The following is an 18,642-nucleotide window of genomic DNA, read 5'->3' as shown; positions in this document are numbered from 1 at the left end:
TCGTGCTCCACTCTCACCACCATCAGAACATATCTTCAAAGCTATCAGCTCAAAGAAAAAAAGCGCCGCGCCGCTACCGGGTGGGCTCGAAACTCCAAGCTTTCGGTTAACAGCCGATCGCGCTAGCCAATTGCGCCACGGAGACAGTCCTGCTCTACTCTCACCACCATCAGAACATATCTTCAAAGCTATCAGCCCAAAGAAAAAAAGCGCCGCACCACCACCGGGTGGGCTCGAACCTCAAACATTTTTGTTAACAGCCGATCGCGCTAGCCAATTGCGCCACGGAGACAGTCCTGCTTCACTCTCACCACCATCAGAACATATCTTTAAATCTATCAGCCCAAAGAAAAAAAAGCAACACACCACTCCCGGTAGGGCTCGAACCTCCAACCTTTCGGTTAACAGCTGATCGCGCTAGCCAATGGCGCCACGGAGACAGTCCTGCTCCACGCTCATCACCGTCAGAACATTTCTTCAGAGCTATCAGCCCAAAGAAAAAAAAGCGCCGCACCACCACCTGGTGGGCTCGAACCTCCAACCTTTACGTTAACAGCGGATCGCGCTAGCCAATTGGGCCACGGAGACAGTCGTGCTCCACTCTCACCACCATTAGAACATATCTTCAAAGCTATCAGCGCAATGAAAAAAGAAACACACCACTCCCAGGAGGGCTCGAACCTCCAACCTTTCGCTTAACAGCCGATCGCGCTAGCAAATTGCGCCACGGAGGCAGTCCTGCTATAATCTCACCCCCATCAGAACATTTCTTCAGAGCTATCAGCCCAAAGAAAAAAAAGTGCCGCACCACCACCGGGTGGGCTCAAACCTCCAAACATTCAGTCAACAGCAGATCGCGCTAGCCAATTGCGCCACAGAGACAGTCGTGCTCCACTCTCACCACCATCAGAACATATCTTCAAAACTATCAGCGAAAAGAAAAAAAAGCGACACACCGTCCCCGGGTGGGCTCAAACCTCCAACCTCTCGGTTAACAGCCGATCGCGCTAGCCGATTGCGCCACGGAGACAGTCCTGCTATACTCTCACCACCATCAGAACATATCTTCAAAGCTATCAGTCCAAAGAAAAAAAGCGACACACCGTCCCCAGTGGGCTCGAAACTCCAAGCTTTCGGTTAACAGCCGATCTCGCTAGGCAATTGCGCAACGGAGACAGTCCAGCTCCACTCTCACCACCATCAGAACATATCTTCAAAGCTATCAGCCCAAAGAAAAAAAAGCGCCGCACTACCACCGGGTGGGCTCGAACCTCCAACCTTTCGGTTAACAGCCGATCGCGCTCGCCAATTGCGCCATGGAGACAGTCGTGCTCCACTCTCACTAACATCAGAACATATCTTCAAAGCTATCAGCCCAAAGAAAAAAAGCGGCGCACCACCCCCGGGTGGGCTCGAAACTCCAAGCTTTCAGTTAACAGCCGATCGCGCTAGCCAATTGCGCCACGGAGACAGTTCTGCTCCACTCTCACCACCATCAGAACATATCTTCAAAGCTATCAGCCCAAAGAAAAAAAGCGCCGCACCACCACCGGGTGGGCTCGAACCTCCAACCTTTCGGTTAACAGTCGACCGCGCTAGCCAATTGCGCCACGGAGACAGTCCTGCTTCACTCTCACCACCATCAGAACATATCTTCAAAGCTATCAGCCCATAGAAAAAAGCCAGCACCACCACCGGGTGTGCTCGAACCTTCAACCTTTCGGTTAACGGCCGAACGCGCTAGCCAATTGCGCCACGGAGACAGTCCTGCTGCACTCTAGCCATCATCAGAACATATCTTTAAATCTATCAGCCCAAAGAAAAAAAGCAACACACCACTCCCGGGAGGGCTCGAACCTCCAACCTTTCGGTTAACAGCCGATTGCGCTAGCCAATGGCGCCACGGAGACAGTCCTGCTCCACTCTCACCACCATCAGAACATATCTTCCAAGCTATCAGCCCAAAGAAAAAAAAGCGCCGCGCTACCACCGGGTGGGCTCGAACCTCCAACCTTTCGGTTAACAGCCGATCGCGCTCGCCAATTGCGCCATGGAGACAGTCGTGCTCCACTCTCACTAACATCAGAACATATCTTCAAAGCTATCAGCGCAAAGAAAAAAAAGCGACACACCGTCCCCGGGTGGGCTCGAAACTCCAACCTTTCGGTTAACAGCCGATCGCGCTAGCCAATTGCGCCACGGAGACAGTCCTGCTCCACTCTCACCCCCATCAGAACATATCTTCAAAGCTATCAGCTCAAAGAAAAAAAAGCGCCGCGCCGCTACCGGGTGGGCTCGAAACTCCAAGCTTTCGGTTAACAGCCGATCGCGCTAGCCAATTGCGCCACGGAGACAGTCCTGCTCTACTCTCACCACCATCAGAACATATCTTCAAAGCTATAAGCCCAAAGAAAAAAAGCGCCGCACCACCACCGGGTGGGCTCGAACCTCAAACATTTTTGTTAACAGTCGATCGCGCTAGCCAATTGCGCCACGGAGACAGTCCTGCTTCACTCTCACCACCATCAGAACATATCTTCAAAGGTATCAGCCCATAGAAAAATAAGCCCACACCACCACCGGGTGGGCTCGGACCTCCAACCTTTTGGTTAACAGCCGATCGCGCTAGCCAATTGCGCCACGGAGAGAGTCGTGCTCCACTCTCAATACCATCAGAACATATCTTCGAAGCTATCAGCCCAAAGAAAAAAAAAGTGCCGCACCACCACCGGGTGGGCTCGAACCTCCAACTTTTTGGTTACCTGCAAATCGCGCTAGCCAACTGCGCCACGGAGACAGTCGTGCTCCACTCTCACCACCGTCCGAACATTTCTTCACAACTATCAGCCCAAAGAAAAAGAAGCGCCGCACCACCACCGGGTGGGCTCGAACCTGCAACCTTTCGGTCAACAGCAGATCGCGCAGGCCAATTGCGCCACGGAGACAGTCGTGCTCCACTCTCACCACCATCAGAACATATCTTCAAAGCTGTCAGCGAAAAGAAAAAAAAAAGCGACACACCGTCGCCGGGTGGGCTCAAACCTCCAACCTCTCGGCTAACAGCCGATCGCGCTGGACAATTGCGCCACGGAGACAGTCCTGCTATACTCTCACCACCATCAGAACATATCTTTAAATCTATCAGCCCAAAGAAAAAAAAGCAACACACCACTCCCGGTAGGGCTCGAACCTCCAACCTTTCGGTTAACAGCTGATCGCGCTAGCCAATGGCGCCACGGAGACAGTCGTGCTTCACTCTCACAACCATCAGAACATATCTTCAAAGCTACCAGCGCAAAGAAAAAAAAGCGACACACCGTCCACGGGTGGGCTCGAAACTCCAACCTTTCGGTTAACAGCCGATCGCGCTAGCCAATTGCGCCACGGAGATAGTCCTGCTCCACTCTCACCACCATCAGAACATAACTTCAAAGCTATCAGCTCAAAGAAAAAAAAGCGCCGCGCCACTACCGGGTGGGCTCGAAACTCCAAGCTTTCGGTTAACAGCCGATCGCGCTAGCCAATTGCGCCACGGAGACAGTCCTGCTCTACTCTCACCACCATCAGAACATATCTTAAAAGCTATCAGCCCAAAGAAAAAAAGCGGCGCACCACCCCCGGGTGGGCTCGAAACTCCAACCTTTCGGTTAACAGCTGATCGCGCTAGCCAATTGCGCCACGGAGACAGTCCTGCTCCACTCTCACCACCATCAGAACATATCTTCAAAGCTATCAGCTCAAAGAAAAAAAAGCGCCGCGCCGCTACCGGGTGGGCTCGAACCTCCAACCTTTCGGTTAACCGCCGATCGCGCTCGCCAATTGCGCCATGTAGACAGTCGTGCTCCACTCTCACTAACATCAGAACATATCTTCAAAGCTATCAGCCCAAAGAAAAAAAGCGGCGCACCACCCCCGGGTGGGCTCGAACCTCCATCCTTTCTGTTAACAGCCGATCGCGCTAGCCAATTGCGCCACGGAGACAGTCGTGCTCCACTCTCACCACCATCAGAACATATCTTCAAAGCTATCAGCTCAAAGAAAAAAAGCGCCGCGCCGCTACCGGGTGGGCTCGAAACTCCAAGCTTTCGGTTAACAGCCGATCGCGCTAGCCAATTGCGCCACGGAGACAGTCCTGCTCTACTCTCACCACCATCAGAACATATCTTCAAAGCTATCAGCCCAAAGAAAAAAAGCGCCGCACCACCACCGGGTGGGCTCGAACCTCAAACATTTTTGTTAACAGCCGATCGCGCTAGCCAATTGCGCCACGGAGACAGTCCTGCTTCACTCTCACCACCATCAGAACATATCTTTAAATCTATCAGCCCAAAGAAAAAAAAGCAACACACCACTCCCGGTAGGGCTCGAACCTCCAACCTTTCGGTTAACAGCTGATCGCGCTAGCCAATGGCGCCACGGAGGCAGTCCTGCTATAATCTCACCCCCATCAGAACATTTCTTCAGAGCTATCAGCCCAAAGAAAAAAAAGTGCCGCACCACCACCGGGTGGGCTCAAACCTCCAAACATTCAGTCAACAGCAGATCGCGCTAGCCAATTGCGCCACAGAGACAGTCGTGCTCCACTCTCACCACCATCAGAACATATCTTCAAAGCTATCAGCGAAAAGAAAAAAAAGCGACACACCGTCCCCGGGTGGGCTCAAACCTCCAACCTCTCGGTTAACAGCCGATCGCGCTAGCCGATTGCGCCACGGAGACAGTACTGCTATACTCTCACCACCATCAGAACATATCTTCAAAGCTATCAGTCCAAAGAAAAAAAGCGACACACCGTCCCCAGTGGGCTCGAAACTCCAAGCTTTCGGTTAACAGCCGATCTCGCTAGCCAATTGCGCAACGGAGACAGTCCAGCTCCACTCTCACCACCATCAGAACATATCTTCAAAGCTATCAGCCCAAAGAAAAAAAAGCGCCGCACTACCACCGGGTGGGCTCGAACCTCCAACCTTTCGGTTAACAGCCGATCGCGCTCGCCAATTGCGCCATGGAGACAGTCGTGCTCCACTCTCACTAACATCAGAACATATCTTCAAAGCTATCAGCCCAAAGAAAAAAAGCGGCGCACCACCCCCGGGTGGGCTCGAAACTCCAACCTTTCGGTTACCAGCCGATCGCGCTAGCCAATTGCGCCACGGAGACAGTCCTGCTCCACTCTCACCCCCATCAGAACATATCTTCAAAGCTATCAGCTCAAAGAAAAAAAAGCGCCGCGCCGCTACCGGGTGGGCTCGAAACTCCAAGCTTTCAGTTAACAGCCGATCGCGCTAGCCAATTGCGCCACGGAGACAGTTCTGCTCCACTCTCACCACCATCAGAACATATCTTCAAAGCTATCAGCCCAAAGAAAAAAAGCGCCGCACCACCACCGGGTGGGCTCGAACCTCCAACCTTTCGGTTAACAGTCGACCGCGCTAGCCAATTGCGCCACGGAGACAGTCCTGCTTCACTCTCACCACCATCAGAACATATCTTCAAAGCTATCAGCCCATAGAAAAAAGCCAGCACCACCACCGGGTGTGCTCGAACCTTCAACCTTTCGGTTAACGGCCGAACGCGCTAGCCAATTGCGCCACGGAGACAGTCCTGCTGCACTCTAGCCATCATCAGAACATATCTTTAAATCTATCAGCCCAAAGAAAAAAAGCAACACACCACTCCCGGGAGGGCTCGAACCTCCAACCTTTCGGTTAACAGCCGATTGCGCTAGCCAATGGCGCCACGGAGACAGTCCTGCTCCACGCTCATCACCGTCAGAACATTTCTTCAGAGCTATCAGCCCAAAGAAAAAAAAGCGCCGCACCACCACTTGGCGGGCTCGAACCTCCAACCTTTACGTTAACAGCGGATCGCGCTAGCCAATTGGGCCACGGAGACAGTCGTGCTCCACTCTCACCACCATTAGAACATATCTTCAAAGCTATCAGCGAAAAGAAAAAAAAGCGACACACCGTCCCCGGGTGGGCTCAAACCTCCAACCTCTCGGTTAACAGCCGATCGCGCTAGCCGATTGCGCCACGGAGACCGTCCTGCTATACTCTCACCACCATCAGAACATATCTTCAAAGCTATCAGTCCAAAGAAAAAAAGCGACACACCGTCCCCAGTGGGCTCGAAACTCCAAGCTTTCGGTTAACAGCCGATCACGCTAGCCAATTGCGCAACGGAGACAGTCCAGCTCCACTCTCACCACCATCAGAACATATCTTCCAAGCTATCAGCCCAAAGAAAAAAAAGCGCCGCGCTACCACCGGGTGGGCTCGAACCTCCAACCTTTCGGTTAACAGCCGATCGCGCTCGCCAATTGCGCCATGGAGACAGTCGTGCTCCACTCTCACTAACATCAGAACATATCTTCAAAGCTATCAGCGCAAAGAAAAAAAAGCGACACACCGTCCCCGGGTGGGCTCGAAACTCCAACCTTTCGGTTAACAGCCGATCGCGCTAGCCAATTGCGCCACGGAGACAGTCCTGCTCCACTCTCACCCCCATCAGAACATGTCTTCAAAGCTATCAGCTCAAAGAAAAAAAAGCGCCGCGCCGCTACCGGGTGGGCTCGAAACTCCAAGCTTTCGGTTAACAGCCGATCGCGCTAGCCAATTGCGCCACGGAGACAGTCCTGCTCTACTCTCACCACCATCAGAACATATCTTCAAAGCTATAAGCCCAAAGAAAAAAAGCGCCGCACCACCACCGGGTGGGCTCGAACCTCAAACATTTTTGTTAACAGTCGATCGCGCTAGCCAATTGCGCCACGGAGACAGTCCTGCTTCACTCTCACCACCATCAGAAAATATCTTCAAAGGTATCAGCCCATAGAAAAATAAGCCCACACCACCACCGGGTGGGCTCGGACCTCCAACCTTTTGGTTAACAGCCGATCGCGCTAGCCAATTGCGCCACGGAGAGAGTCGTGCTCCACTCTCAATACCATCAGAACATATCTTCGAAGCTATCAGCCCAAAGAAAAAAAAAGTGCCGCACCACCACCGGGTGGGCTCGAACCTCCAACTTTTTGGTTACCTGCAAATCGCGCTAGCCAACTGCGCCACGGAGACAGTCGTGCTCCACTCTCACCACCGTCCGAACATTTCTTCACAACTATCAGCCCAAAGAAAAAGAAGCGCCGCACCACCACCGGGTGGGCTCGAACCTGCAACCTTTCGGTCAACAGCAGATCGCGCAGGCCAATTGCGCCACGGAGACAGTCGTGCTCCACTCTCACCACCATCAGAACATATCTTCAAAGCTGTCAGCGAAAAGAAAAAAAAAGCGACACACCGTCGCCGGGTGGGCTCAAACCTCCAACCTCTCGGCTAACAGCCGATCGCGCTGGACAATTGCGCCACGGAGACAGTCCTGCTATACTCTCACCACCATCAGAACATATCTTCAAAGCTATCAGTCCAAAGAAAAAGAGCGCCGCACCACTCCGGGTGGGCTCGAACCTCCAACCTTTCGTCTAACACCCGATCGCGCTAGCCAATTGCGCCATGGAGACAGTCATTCTCCACTCTCACTAACATCAGAACATATCTTCAAAGCTGTCAGCCCAAAGAAAAAAAAGCGGCGCACCACCCCCGGGTGGGCTCGAACCTCCATCCTTTCTGTTAACAGCCGATCGCGCTAGCCAATTGCGCCACGTAGACAGTCGTGCTTCACTCTCACAACCATCAGAACATATCTTCAAAGCTACCAGCGCAAAGAAAAAAAAGCGACACACCGTCCACGGGTGGGCTCGAAACTCCAACCTTTCGGTTAACAGCCGATCGCGCTAGCCAATTGCGCCACGGAGATAGTCCTGCTCCACTCTCACCACCATCAGAACATAACTTCAAAGCTATCAGCTCAAAGAAAAAAAAGCGCCGCGCCACTACCGGGTGGGCTCGAAACTCCAAGCTTTCGGTTAACAGCCGATCGCGCTAGCCAATTGCGCCACGGAGACAGTCCTGCTCTACTCTCACCACCATCAGAACATATCTTCAAAGCTATCAGCCCAAAGAAAAAAAGCGCCGCACCACCACCGGGTGGGCTCGAACCTCAAACCTTTTGGTTAACAGTCGATCGCGCTAGCCAATTGCGCCACGGAGACAGTCCTGCTTCACTCTCACCACCAACAGAACATATCTTCAAAGCTATCAGGCCATAGAAAAATAAGCCCACACCACCACCGGCTGGGCTCGAACCTCCAACCTTTCGGTCAACAGCAGATCGCGCTAGCCAATAGCGCCACGGACTCAGTCGTGCTCCACTCTCACCACCATCAGAACATATCTTCAAAGCTATCAGCGAAAAAAAACGCGACACACCGTCCCCGGGTGGGCTCAAACCTCCAACCTCTCGGTTACCAGCCGATCGCGAAAGCCAATTGCGCCACGGAGACAGTCCTGCTACACTCTAACCACCATCAGAACATAACTTCAAAGCTATCAGCCCAAAGAAAAAAAGCGCCGCACCACCCCCGGGTGGGCTCGAACCTCCAACCTTTCGGCTAACAGCCGATCGCGCTAGCCATTTGCGCCACGGAGACAGTCGTGCTCCACTTTCATCACCATCAGAACATATCTTCAAAGCTATCAGCCCAAAGAAAAAAAGCGCCGCACCCCCCCCCCCCGGGTGGGCTCCAACCTCCAACCTTTCGGCTAACAGCCGATCGCTCTAGCCAATTGCGCCACGGAGACAGTCATGCTCCACTCTCACCACCATCAGAACATATCTTCAAAGCTATCAGCCCAAAGAAAAAAAAAGCGCCGCACTACCACCGGGTGGGCTCTAACCTCCAACCTTTCGGTTAACAGCCGATCGCGCTCGCCAACTGCGCCATGGAGACAGTCGTGCTCCACTCTCACCAACATCAGAACATATCTTCAAAGCTATCAGCCCAAAGAAAAAAAAAGCGCCGCACCACCCCCGGCCGGGCTCGAACCTCCATCCTTTCTGTTAACAGCCGATAGCGCTAGCCAATTGCGTCACGGAGACAGTCGTGCTCCACTCTCACCACCATTAGAACATATCTTCAAAGCAATCAGCGCAAAGAAAAAAAGCGACACACCGTCCCCGGGTGGGCTCGAAACTCCAACCTTTCGGTTAACAGTCGATCGCGCTAGCCAATTGCGCCACGGAGACAGTCCTGCTTCACTCTCACCACCATCAGAACATATCTTCAAAGCTATCAGCCCATAGAAAAAAGCCCGCACCACCACCGGGTGTGCTCGAACCTCCAACCTTTCGGTTAACGGCCGAACGCGCTAGCCAATTGCGCCACGGAGACAGTCCTGCTCCACTCTAGTCACCATCAGAACATATCTTTAAAGCTATCAGCCCAAAGAAAAAAAAAGCAACACACCACTCCCGGGAGGGCTCGAACCTCCAACCTTTCGGTTAACAGCCGATAGCGCTAGCCAATTGCGCCACGGAGACAGTCGTGCTCCACTCTCACCACCATCAGAACATTTCTTCGGAGCTATCAGCCCAAAGAAAAAAAAGCGCCGCACCACCACCGGGTGGGCTCGAACCTCCAACCTTTCGGTTAACAGCCGATCGCGCTAGCCAATGGCGCCACGGAGACAGTCGTGCTCCACGCTCACCACCGTCAGAACATTTCTTCAGAGCTATCAGCCCAAAGAAAAAAAAGCGCCGCACCAACACCTGGTGGGCTCGAACCTCCAACCTTTACGTTAACAGTGGATCGCGCTAGCCAATTGGGCCACGGAGACAGTCGTGCTCCACTCTCACCACCATTAGAACATATCTTCAAAGCTATCAGCGCAAAAAAAAGCAACACACCACTCCCGGGAGGGCTCAAACCTCCAAATTTTCGGTTAACAGCCGAACATGCTGGCCAATTGCGCCACGGAGGCAGTCGTGCTCAGATCTTACCACTGTGAGAACATGTCTCTAAAGTTATCAGCGCAAAGAAAAAAGCAACACACCACTCCCAGGAGGGCTCGAACCTCCAACCTTTCGGCTAACAGCCGATCGCGATAGCCAATTGCGTCACGGAGACAGGCGTGCTCCACTCTCACCACCATTAGAACATATCTTCTAAGCAATCAGCGCAAAGAAAAAAAAAGCGACACACCGTCCCCGGGTGGGCTCGAAACTCCAACTTTTCGGTTAACACCCGATCGCGCTAGCCAATTGCGCCACGGAGACAGTCCTGCTCTACTCTCACCACCATCAGAACATATCTTCAAAGCTATCAGCTCAAAGAAAAAAAAGCGCCGCACCACTACCGGGTGGGCTCGAAACTCCAAGCTTTCAGTTAACAGCCGATCGCGCTAGCCAATTGCGCCACGGAGACAGTCCTGCTCCACTCTCACCACCATCAGAACATATCTTCAAAGCTATCAGCCCAAAGAAAAAAGCGCCGCACCACCACCGGGTGGGCTCGAACCTCCAACCTTTCGGTTAACAGTCGATCGCGCTAGCCAATTGCGCCACGGAGACAGTCCTGCTTCACTCTCACCACCATCAGAACATATCTTCAAAGCTATCAGCCCATAGAAAAAAGCCCGCACCACCACCGGGTGTGCTCGAACCTCCAACTTTTCGGTTAACAGCTGAACGCGCTAGCCAATTGCGCCACGGAGACAGTCCTGCTCGACTCTAGCCACCATCAGAACATATCTTTAAAGCTATCAGCCCAAAGAAAAAAAAGCAACACAGCACTCCCGGGAGGGCTCGAACCTCCAACCTTTCGGTTAACAGCCGATAGCGCTAGCCAATTGCGCCACGGAGACAGTCGTGCTCCACTCTCACCACCATCAGAACATTTCTTCGGAGCTATCAGCCCAAAGAAAAAAAAAGCGCCGCACCGGGTGGGCTCGAACCTCCAACCTTTCGGTTAACAGCAGATCGCGCTAGCCAATGGCGCCACGGAGACAGTCGTGCTCCACGCTCACCACCGTCAGAACATTTCTTCAGAGCTATCAGCCCAAAGAAAAAAAAGCGCCGCACCACCACCTGGTGTGCTCGAACCTCCAACCTTTACGTTAACAGCGGATCGCGCTAGCCAATTGGGCCACGGAGACAGTCGTGCTCCACTCTCACCACCATTAGAACATATCTTCAAAGCTATCAGTGCAAAGAAAAAAGCAACACACCACTCCTGGGAGGGCTCAAACCTCTATTTTTCGGTTAACAGCCGAACGTGCAGGCCAATTGCGCCACGGAGACAGTCGTGCTCAGATCTGACCACCGTGAGAACATGTCTCTAAAGTTATCAGCGCAAAGAAAAAAGCAACACACCACTCCCAGGAGGGCTCGAACCTCCAACCTTTCGCTTAACAGCCGATCGCGCTAGCAAATTGCGCCATGGAGCCAGTCCTGCTTTACTCTCACCACCATCAGAACATATCTTCAAAGCTATCAGCCCAAGGAAAAAAAGTGCCGCACCAAACCGGGTGGGCTCGAACCTCCAACTTTTCGGTTAACTGCAAATCGCGCTAGCCAACTGCGCCACGGAGACAGTCGTGCTCTACTCTCACCACCATCTGAACATATCTTCAAAGCTATCAGCTCAAAGAAAAAAAAGCGCCGCACCACTACCGGGTGGGCTCGAAACTCCAAGCTTTCAGTTAACAGCCGATCGCGCTAGCCAATTGCGCCACGGAGACAGTCCTGCTCCACTCTCACCACCATCAGAACATATCTTCAAAGCTATCAGCCCAAAGAAAAAAAGCGCCGCACCACCACCGGGTGGGCTCGAACCTCCAAGCTTTCGGTTAACAGTCGATCGCGCTAGCCAATTGCGCCACGGAGACAGTCCTGCTTCACTCTCACCACCATCAGAACATATCTTCAAAGCTATCAGCCCATAGAAAAAAGCCCGCACCACCACCGGGTGTGCTCGAACCTCCAACTTTTCGGTTAACGGCCGAACGCGCTAGCCAATTGCGCCACGGAGACAGACCTGCTCGACTCTAGCCACCATCAGAACATATCTTTAAAGCTATCAGCCCAAAGAAAAAAAAGCAACACACCACTCCCGGGAGGGCTCGAACCTCCAACCTTTCGGTTAACAGCCGATAGCGCTAGCCAATTGCGCCACGGAGACAGTCGTGCTCCACTCTCACCACCATCAGAACATTTCTTCGGAGCTATCAGCCCAAAGAAAAAAAAAGCGCCGCACCACCACCTGGTGGGCTCGAACCTCCAACCTTTACGTTAACAGCGGATCGCGCTAGCCAATTGGGCCACGGAGACAGTCGTGCTCCACTCTCACCACCATTAGAACATATCTTCAAAGCTATCAGTGCAAAGAAAAAAGCAACACACCACTCCCGGGAGGGCTCAAACCTCCTATTTTTCGGTTAACAGCCGAACGTGCAGGCCAATTGCGCCACGGAGACAGTCGTGCTCAGATCTGACCACCGTGAGAACATGTCTCTAAAGTTATCAGCGCAAAGAAAAAAGCAACACACCACTCCCAGGAGGGCTCGAACCTCCAACCTTTCGCTTAACAGCCGATCGCGCTAGCAAATTGCGCCATGGAGCCAGTCCTGCTTTACTCTCACCACCATCAGAACATATCTTCAAAGCTATCAGCCCAAAGAAAAAAAGTGCCGCACCAAACCGGGTGGGCTCGAACCTCCAACTTTTCGGTTAACTGCAAATCGCGCTAGCCAACTGCGCCACGGAGACAGTCGTGCTCCACTCTCACCACCGCCAGGACATTTCTTCAGAGCTATCAGCCCAAAAAAACAAGCGCCGCACCACCACCAGGCGGGCTCGAATCTCCAACCTTTCAGTCAACAGCAGATCGCGCTAGCCATTTGCGCCACAGAGACAGTCGTGCTCCACTCTCACCACCATCAGAACATATCTTCAAAGCTATCAGCGAAAAGAAAAAAAAGCGACACACCACCACCGGGTGGGCTCGAACCTCCAACCTTTCGGTTAACAGTCGATCGCGCTAGCCAATTGCGCCACGGAGACAGTCCTGCTTCACTCTCACCACCATCAGAACATATCTTCAAAGCTATCAGCCCATAGAAAAAAGCCCGCACCACCACCGGGTGTGCTCGAACCTCCAACTTTTCGGTTAACGGCCGAACGCGCTAGCCAATTGCGCCACGGAGACAGACCTGCTCGACTCTAGCCACCATCAGAACATATCTTTAAAGCTATCAGCCCAAAGAAAAAAAAAGCAACACACCACTCCCGGGAGGGCTCGAACCTCCAACCTTTCGGTTAACAGCCGATAGCGCTAGCCAATTGCGCCACGGAGACAGTCGTGCTCCACTCTCACCACCATCAGAACATTTCTTCGGAGCTATCAGCCCAAAGAAAAAAAAGCGCCGCACTACCACCGGGTGGGCTCGAACCTCCAACCTTTCGGTTAACAGCCGATCGCGCTCGCCAATTGCGCCATGGAGACAGTCGTGCTCCACTCTCACTAACATCAGAACATATCTTCAAAGCTATCAGCCCAAAGAAAAAAAGCGGCGCACCACCCCCGGGTGGGCTCGAAACTCCAACCTTTCGGTTACCAGCCGATCGCGCTAGCCAATTGCGCCACGGAGACAGTCCTGCTCCACTCTCACCCCCATCAGAACATATCTTCAAAGCTATCAGCTCAAAGAAAAAAAAGCGCCGCGCCGCTACCGGGTGGGCTCGAAACTCCAAGCTTTCAGTTAACAGCCGATCGCGCTAGCCAATTGCGCCACGGAGACAGTTCTGCTCCACTCTCACCACCATCAGAACATATCTTCAAAGCTATCAGCCCAAAGAAAAAAAGCGCCGCACCACCACCGGGTGGGCTCGAACCTCCAACCTTTCGGTTAACAGTCGACCGCGCTAGCCAATTGCGCCACGGAGACAGTCCTGCTTCACTCTCACCACCATCAGAACATATCTTCAAAGCTATCAGCCCATAGAAAAAAGCCAGCACCACCACCGGGTGTGCTCGAACCTTCAACCTTTCGGTTAACGGCCGAACGCGCTAGCCAATTGCGCCACGGAGACAGTCCTGCTGCACTCTAGCCATCATCAGAACATATCTTTAAATCTATCAGCCCAAAGAAAAAAAGCAACACACCACTCCCGGGAGGGCTCGAACCTCCAACCTTTCGGTTAACAGCCGATTGCGCTAGCCAATGGCGCCACGGAGACAGTCCTGCTCCACGCTCATCACCGTCAGAACATTTCTTCAGAGCTATCAGCCCAAAGAAAAAAAAGCGCCGCACCACCACTTGGCGGGCTCGAACCTCCAACCTTTACGTTAACAGCGGATCGCGCTAGCCAATTGGGCCACGGAGACAGTCGTGCTCCACTCTCACCACCATTAGAACATATCTTCAAAGCTATCAGCGAAAAGAAAAAAAAGCGACACACCGTCCCCGGGTGGGCTCAAACCTCCAACCTCTCGGTTAACAGCCGATCGCGCTAGCCGATTGCGCCACGGAGACCGTCCTGCTATACTCTCACCACCATCAGAACATATCTTCAAAGCTATCAGTCCAAAGAAAAAAAGCGACACACCGTCCCCAGTGGGCTCGAAACTCCAAGCTTTCGGTTAACAGCCGATCACGCTAGCCAATTGCGCAACGGAGACAGTCCAGCTCCACTCTCACCACCATCAGAACATATCTTCCAAGCTATCAGCCCAAAGAAAAAAAAGCGCCGCGCTACCACCGGGTGGGCTCGAACCTCCAACCTTTCGGTTAACAGCCGATCGCGCTCGCCAATTGCGCCATGGAGACAGTCGTGCTCCACTCTCACTAACATCAGAACATATCTTCAAAGCTATCAGCGCAAAGAAAAAAAAGCGACACACCGTCCCCGGGTGGGCTCGAAACTCCAACCTTTCGGTTAACAGCCGATCGCGCTAGCCAATTGCGCCACGGAGACAGTCCTGCTCCACTCTCACCCCCATCAGAACATGTCTTCAAAGCTATCAGCTCAAAGAAAAAAAAGCGCCGCGCCGCTACCGGGTGGGCTCGAAACTCCAAGCTTTCGGTTAACAGCCGATCGCGCTAGCCAATTGCGCCACGGAGACAGTCCTGCTCTACTCTCACCACCATCAGAACATATCTTCAAAGCTATAAGCCCAAAGAAAAAAAGCGCCGCACCACCACCGGGTGGGCTCGAACCTCAAACATTTTTGTTAACAGTCGATCGCGCTAGCCAATTGCGCCACGGAGACAGTCCTGCTTCACTCTCACCACCATCAGAAAATATCTTCAAAGGTATCAGCCCATAGAAAAATAAGCCCACACCACCACCGGGTGGGCTCGGACCTCCAACCTTTTGGTTAACAGCCGATCGCGCTAGCCAATTGCGCCACGGAGAGAGTCGTGCTCCACTCTCAATACCATCAGAACATATCTTCGAAGCTATCAGCCCAAAGAAAAAAAAAGTGCCGCACCACCACCGGGTGGGCTCGAACCTCCAACTTTTTGGTTACCTGCAAATCGCGCTAGCCAACTGCGCCACGGAGACAGTCGTGCTCCACTCTCACCACCGTCCGAACATTTCTTCACAACTATCAGCCCAAAGAAAAAGAAGCGCCGCACCACCACCGGGTGGGCTCGAACCTGCAACCTTTCGGTCAACAGCAGATCGCGCAGGCCAATTGCGCCACGGAGACAGTCGTGCTCCACTCTCACCACCATCAGAACATATCTTCAAAGCTGTCAGCGAAAAGAAAAAAAAAGCGACACACCGTCGCCGGGTGGGCTCAAACCTCCAACCTCTCGGCTAACAGCCGATCGCGCTGGACAATTGCGCCACGGAGACAGTCCTGCTATACTCTCACCACCATCAGAACATATCTTCAAAGCTATCAGTCCAAAGAAAAAGAGCGCCGCACCACTCCGGGTGGGCTCGAACCTCCAACCTTTCGTCTAACACCCGATCGCGCTAGCCAATTGCGCCATGGAGACAGTCATTCTCCACTCTCACTAACATCAGAACATATCTTCAAAGCTGTCAGCCCAAAGAAAAAAAAGCGGCGCACCACCCCCGGGTGGGCTCGAACCTCCATCCTTTCTGTTAACAGCCGATCGCGCTAGCCAATTGCGCCACGTAGACAGTCGTGCTTCACTCTCACAACCATCAGAACATATCTTCAAAGCTACCAGCGCAAAGAAAAAAAAGCGACACACCGTCCACGGGTGGGCTCGAAACTCCAACCTTTCGGTTAACAGCCGATCGCGCTAGCCAATTGCGCCACGGAGATAGTCCTGCTCCACTCTCACCACCATCAGAACATAACTTCAAAGCTATCAGCTCAAAGAAAAAAAAGCGCCGCGCCACTACCGGGTGGGCTCGAAACTCCAAGCTTTCGGTTAACAGCCGATCGCGCTAGCCAATTGCGCCACGGAGACAGTCCTGCTCTACTCTCACCACCATCAGAACATATCTTCAAAGCTATCAGCCCAAAGAAAAAAAGCGCCGCACCACCACCGGGTGGGCTCGAACCTCAAACCTTTTGGTTAACAGTCGATCGCGCTAGCCAATTGCGCCACGGAGACAGTCCTGCTTCACTCTCACCACCAACAGAACATATCTTCAAAGCTATCAGGCCATAGAAAAATAAGCCCACACCACCACCGGCTGGGCTCGAACCTCCAACCTTTCGGTCAACAGCAGATCGCGCTAGCCAATAGCGCCACGGACTCAGTCGTGCTCCACTCTCACCACCATCAGAACATATCTTCAAAGCTATCAGCGAAAAAAAACGCGACACACCGTCCCCGGGTGGGCTCAAACCTCCAACCTCTCGGTTACCAGCCGATCGCGAAAGCCAATTGCGCCACGGAGACAGTCCTGCTACACTCTAACCACCATCAGAACATAACTTCAAAGCTATCAGCCCAAAGAAAAAAAGCGCCGCACCACCCCCGGGTGGGCTCGAACCTCCAACCTTTCGGCTAACAGCCGATCGCGCTAGCCATTTGCGCCACGGAGACAGTCGTGCTCCACTTTCATCACCATCAGAACATATCTTCAAAGCTATCAGCCCAAAGAAAAAAAGCGCCGCACCCCCCCCCCCCGGGTGGGCTCCAACCTCCAACCTTTCGGCTAACAGCCGATCGCTCTAGCCAATTGCGCCACGGAGACAGTCATGCTCCACTCTCACCACCATCAGAACATATCTTCAAAGCTATCAGCCCAAAGAAAAAAAAAGCGCCGCACTACCACCGGGTGGGCTCTAACCTCCAACCTTTCGGTTAACAGCCGATCGCGCTCGCCAACTGCGCCATGGAGACAGTCGTGCTCCACTCTCACCAACATCAGAACATATCTTCAAAGCTATCAGCCCAAAGAAAAAAAAAGCGCCGCACCACCCCCGGCCGGGCTCGAACCTCCATCCTTTCTGTTAACAGCCGATAGCGCTAGCCAATTGCGTCACGGAGACAGTCGTGCTCCACTCTCACCACCATTAGAACATATCTTCAAAGCAATCAGCGCAAAGAAAAAAAGCGACACACCGTCCCCGGGTGGGCTCGAAACTCCAACCTTTCGGTTAACAGTCGATCGCGCTAGCCAATTGCGCCACGGAGACAGTCCTGCTTCACTCTCACCACCATCAGAACATATCTTCAAAGCTATCAGCCCATAGAAAAAAGCCCGCACCACCACCGGGTGTGCTCGAACCTCCAACCTTTCGGTTAACGGCCGAACGCGCTAGCCAATTGCGCCACGGAGACAGTCCTGCTCCACTCTAGTCACCATCAGAACATATCTTTAAAGCTATCAGCCCAAAGAAAAAAAAAGCAACACACCACTCCCGGGAGGGCTCGAACCTCCAACCTTTCGGTTAACAGCCGATAGCGCTAGCCAATTGCGCCACGGAGACAGTCGTGCTCCACTCTCACCACCATCAGAACATTTCTTCGGAGCTATCAGCCCAAAGAAAAAAAAGCGCCGCACCACCACCGGGTGGGCTCGAACCTCCAACCTTTCGGTTAACAGCCGATCGCGCTAGCCAATGGCGCCACGGAGACAGTCGTGCTCCACGCTCACCACCGTCAGAACATTTCTTCAGAGCTATCAGCCCAAAGAAAAAAAAGCGCCGCACCAACACCTGGTGGGCTCGAACCTCCAACCTTTACGTTAACAGTGGATCGCGCTAGCCAATTGGGCCACGGAGACAGTCGTGCTCCACTCTCACCACCATTAGAACATATCTTCAAAGCTATCAGCGCAAAAAAAAGCAACACACCACTCCCGGGAGGGCTCAAACCTCCAAATTTTCGGTTAACAGCCGAACATGCTGGCCAATTGCGCCACGGAGGCAGTCGTGCTCAGATCTTACCACTGTGAGAACATGTCTCTAAAGTTATCAGCGCAAAGAAAAAAGCAACACACCACTCCCAGGAGGGCTCGAACCTCCAACCTTTCGGCTAACAGCCGATCGCGATAGCCAATTGCGTCACGGAGACAGGCGTGCTCCACTCTCACCACCATTAGAACATATCTTCTAAGCAATCAGCGCAAAGAAAAAAAAAGCGACACACCGTCCCCGGGTGGGCTCGAAACTCCAACTTTTCGGTTAACACCCGATCGCGCTAGCCAATTGCGCCACGGAGACAGTCCTGCTCTACTCTCACCACCATCAGAACATATCTTCAAAGCTATCAGCTCAAAGAAAAAAAAGCGCCGCACCACTACCGG

General features: G+C 53.0%; 4 non-coding genes across 4 annotated transcripts; all 4 read right to left on the bottom strand.

Moving 5' to 3' along the window:
* Nucleotides 1-956: 956 nt before the first annotated feature.
* On the bottom strand, nt 957-1,030 carry TRNAN-GUU (transfer RNA asparagine (anticodon GUU)). Its single transcript has one exon. It is a non-coding gene; the product is annotated as a tRNA-Asn (tRNA).
* A 3,615-nt stretch (nt 1,031-4,645) lies between these two features.
* Nucleotides 4,646-4,719, bottom strand: TRNAN-GUU (transfer RNA asparagine (anticodon GUU)). The gene has a single exon. It is a non-coding gene; the product is annotated as a tRNA-Asn (tRNA).
* Nucleotides 4,720-5,969: 1,250 nt separating this feature from the next.
* Nucleotides 5,970-6,043, bottom strand: TRNAN-GUU (transfer RNA asparagine (anticodon GUU)). Its single transcript has one exon. It is a non-coding gene; the product is annotated as a tRNA-Asn (tRNA).
* Nucleotides 6,044-14,355: 8,312 nt separating this feature from the next.
* TRNAN-GUU (transfer RNA asparagine (anticodon GUU)) lies at nt 14,356-14,429 on the bottom strand. Its single transcript has one exon. It is a non-coding gene; the product is annotated as a tRNA-Asn (tRNA).
* Between the last annotated feature and the right edge of the window lie 4,213 nt (nt 14,430-18,642).

This window comes from Rhipicephalus microplus, unplaced genomic scaffold (genome assembly GCF_043290135.1).
Source record: "Rhipicephalus microplus isolate Deutch F79 unplaced genomic scaffold, USDA_Rmic scaffold_59, whole genome shotgun sequence".
NCBI classification, from domain to species: Eukaryota; Metazoa; Arthropoda; class Arachnida; order Ixodida; family Ixodidae; genus Rhipicephalus; species Rhipicephalus microplus.
The sequence above is the reverse complement of the archived record's forward strand: the minus strand, read 5'-3'. Positions and strand labels throughout refer to the sequence as shown.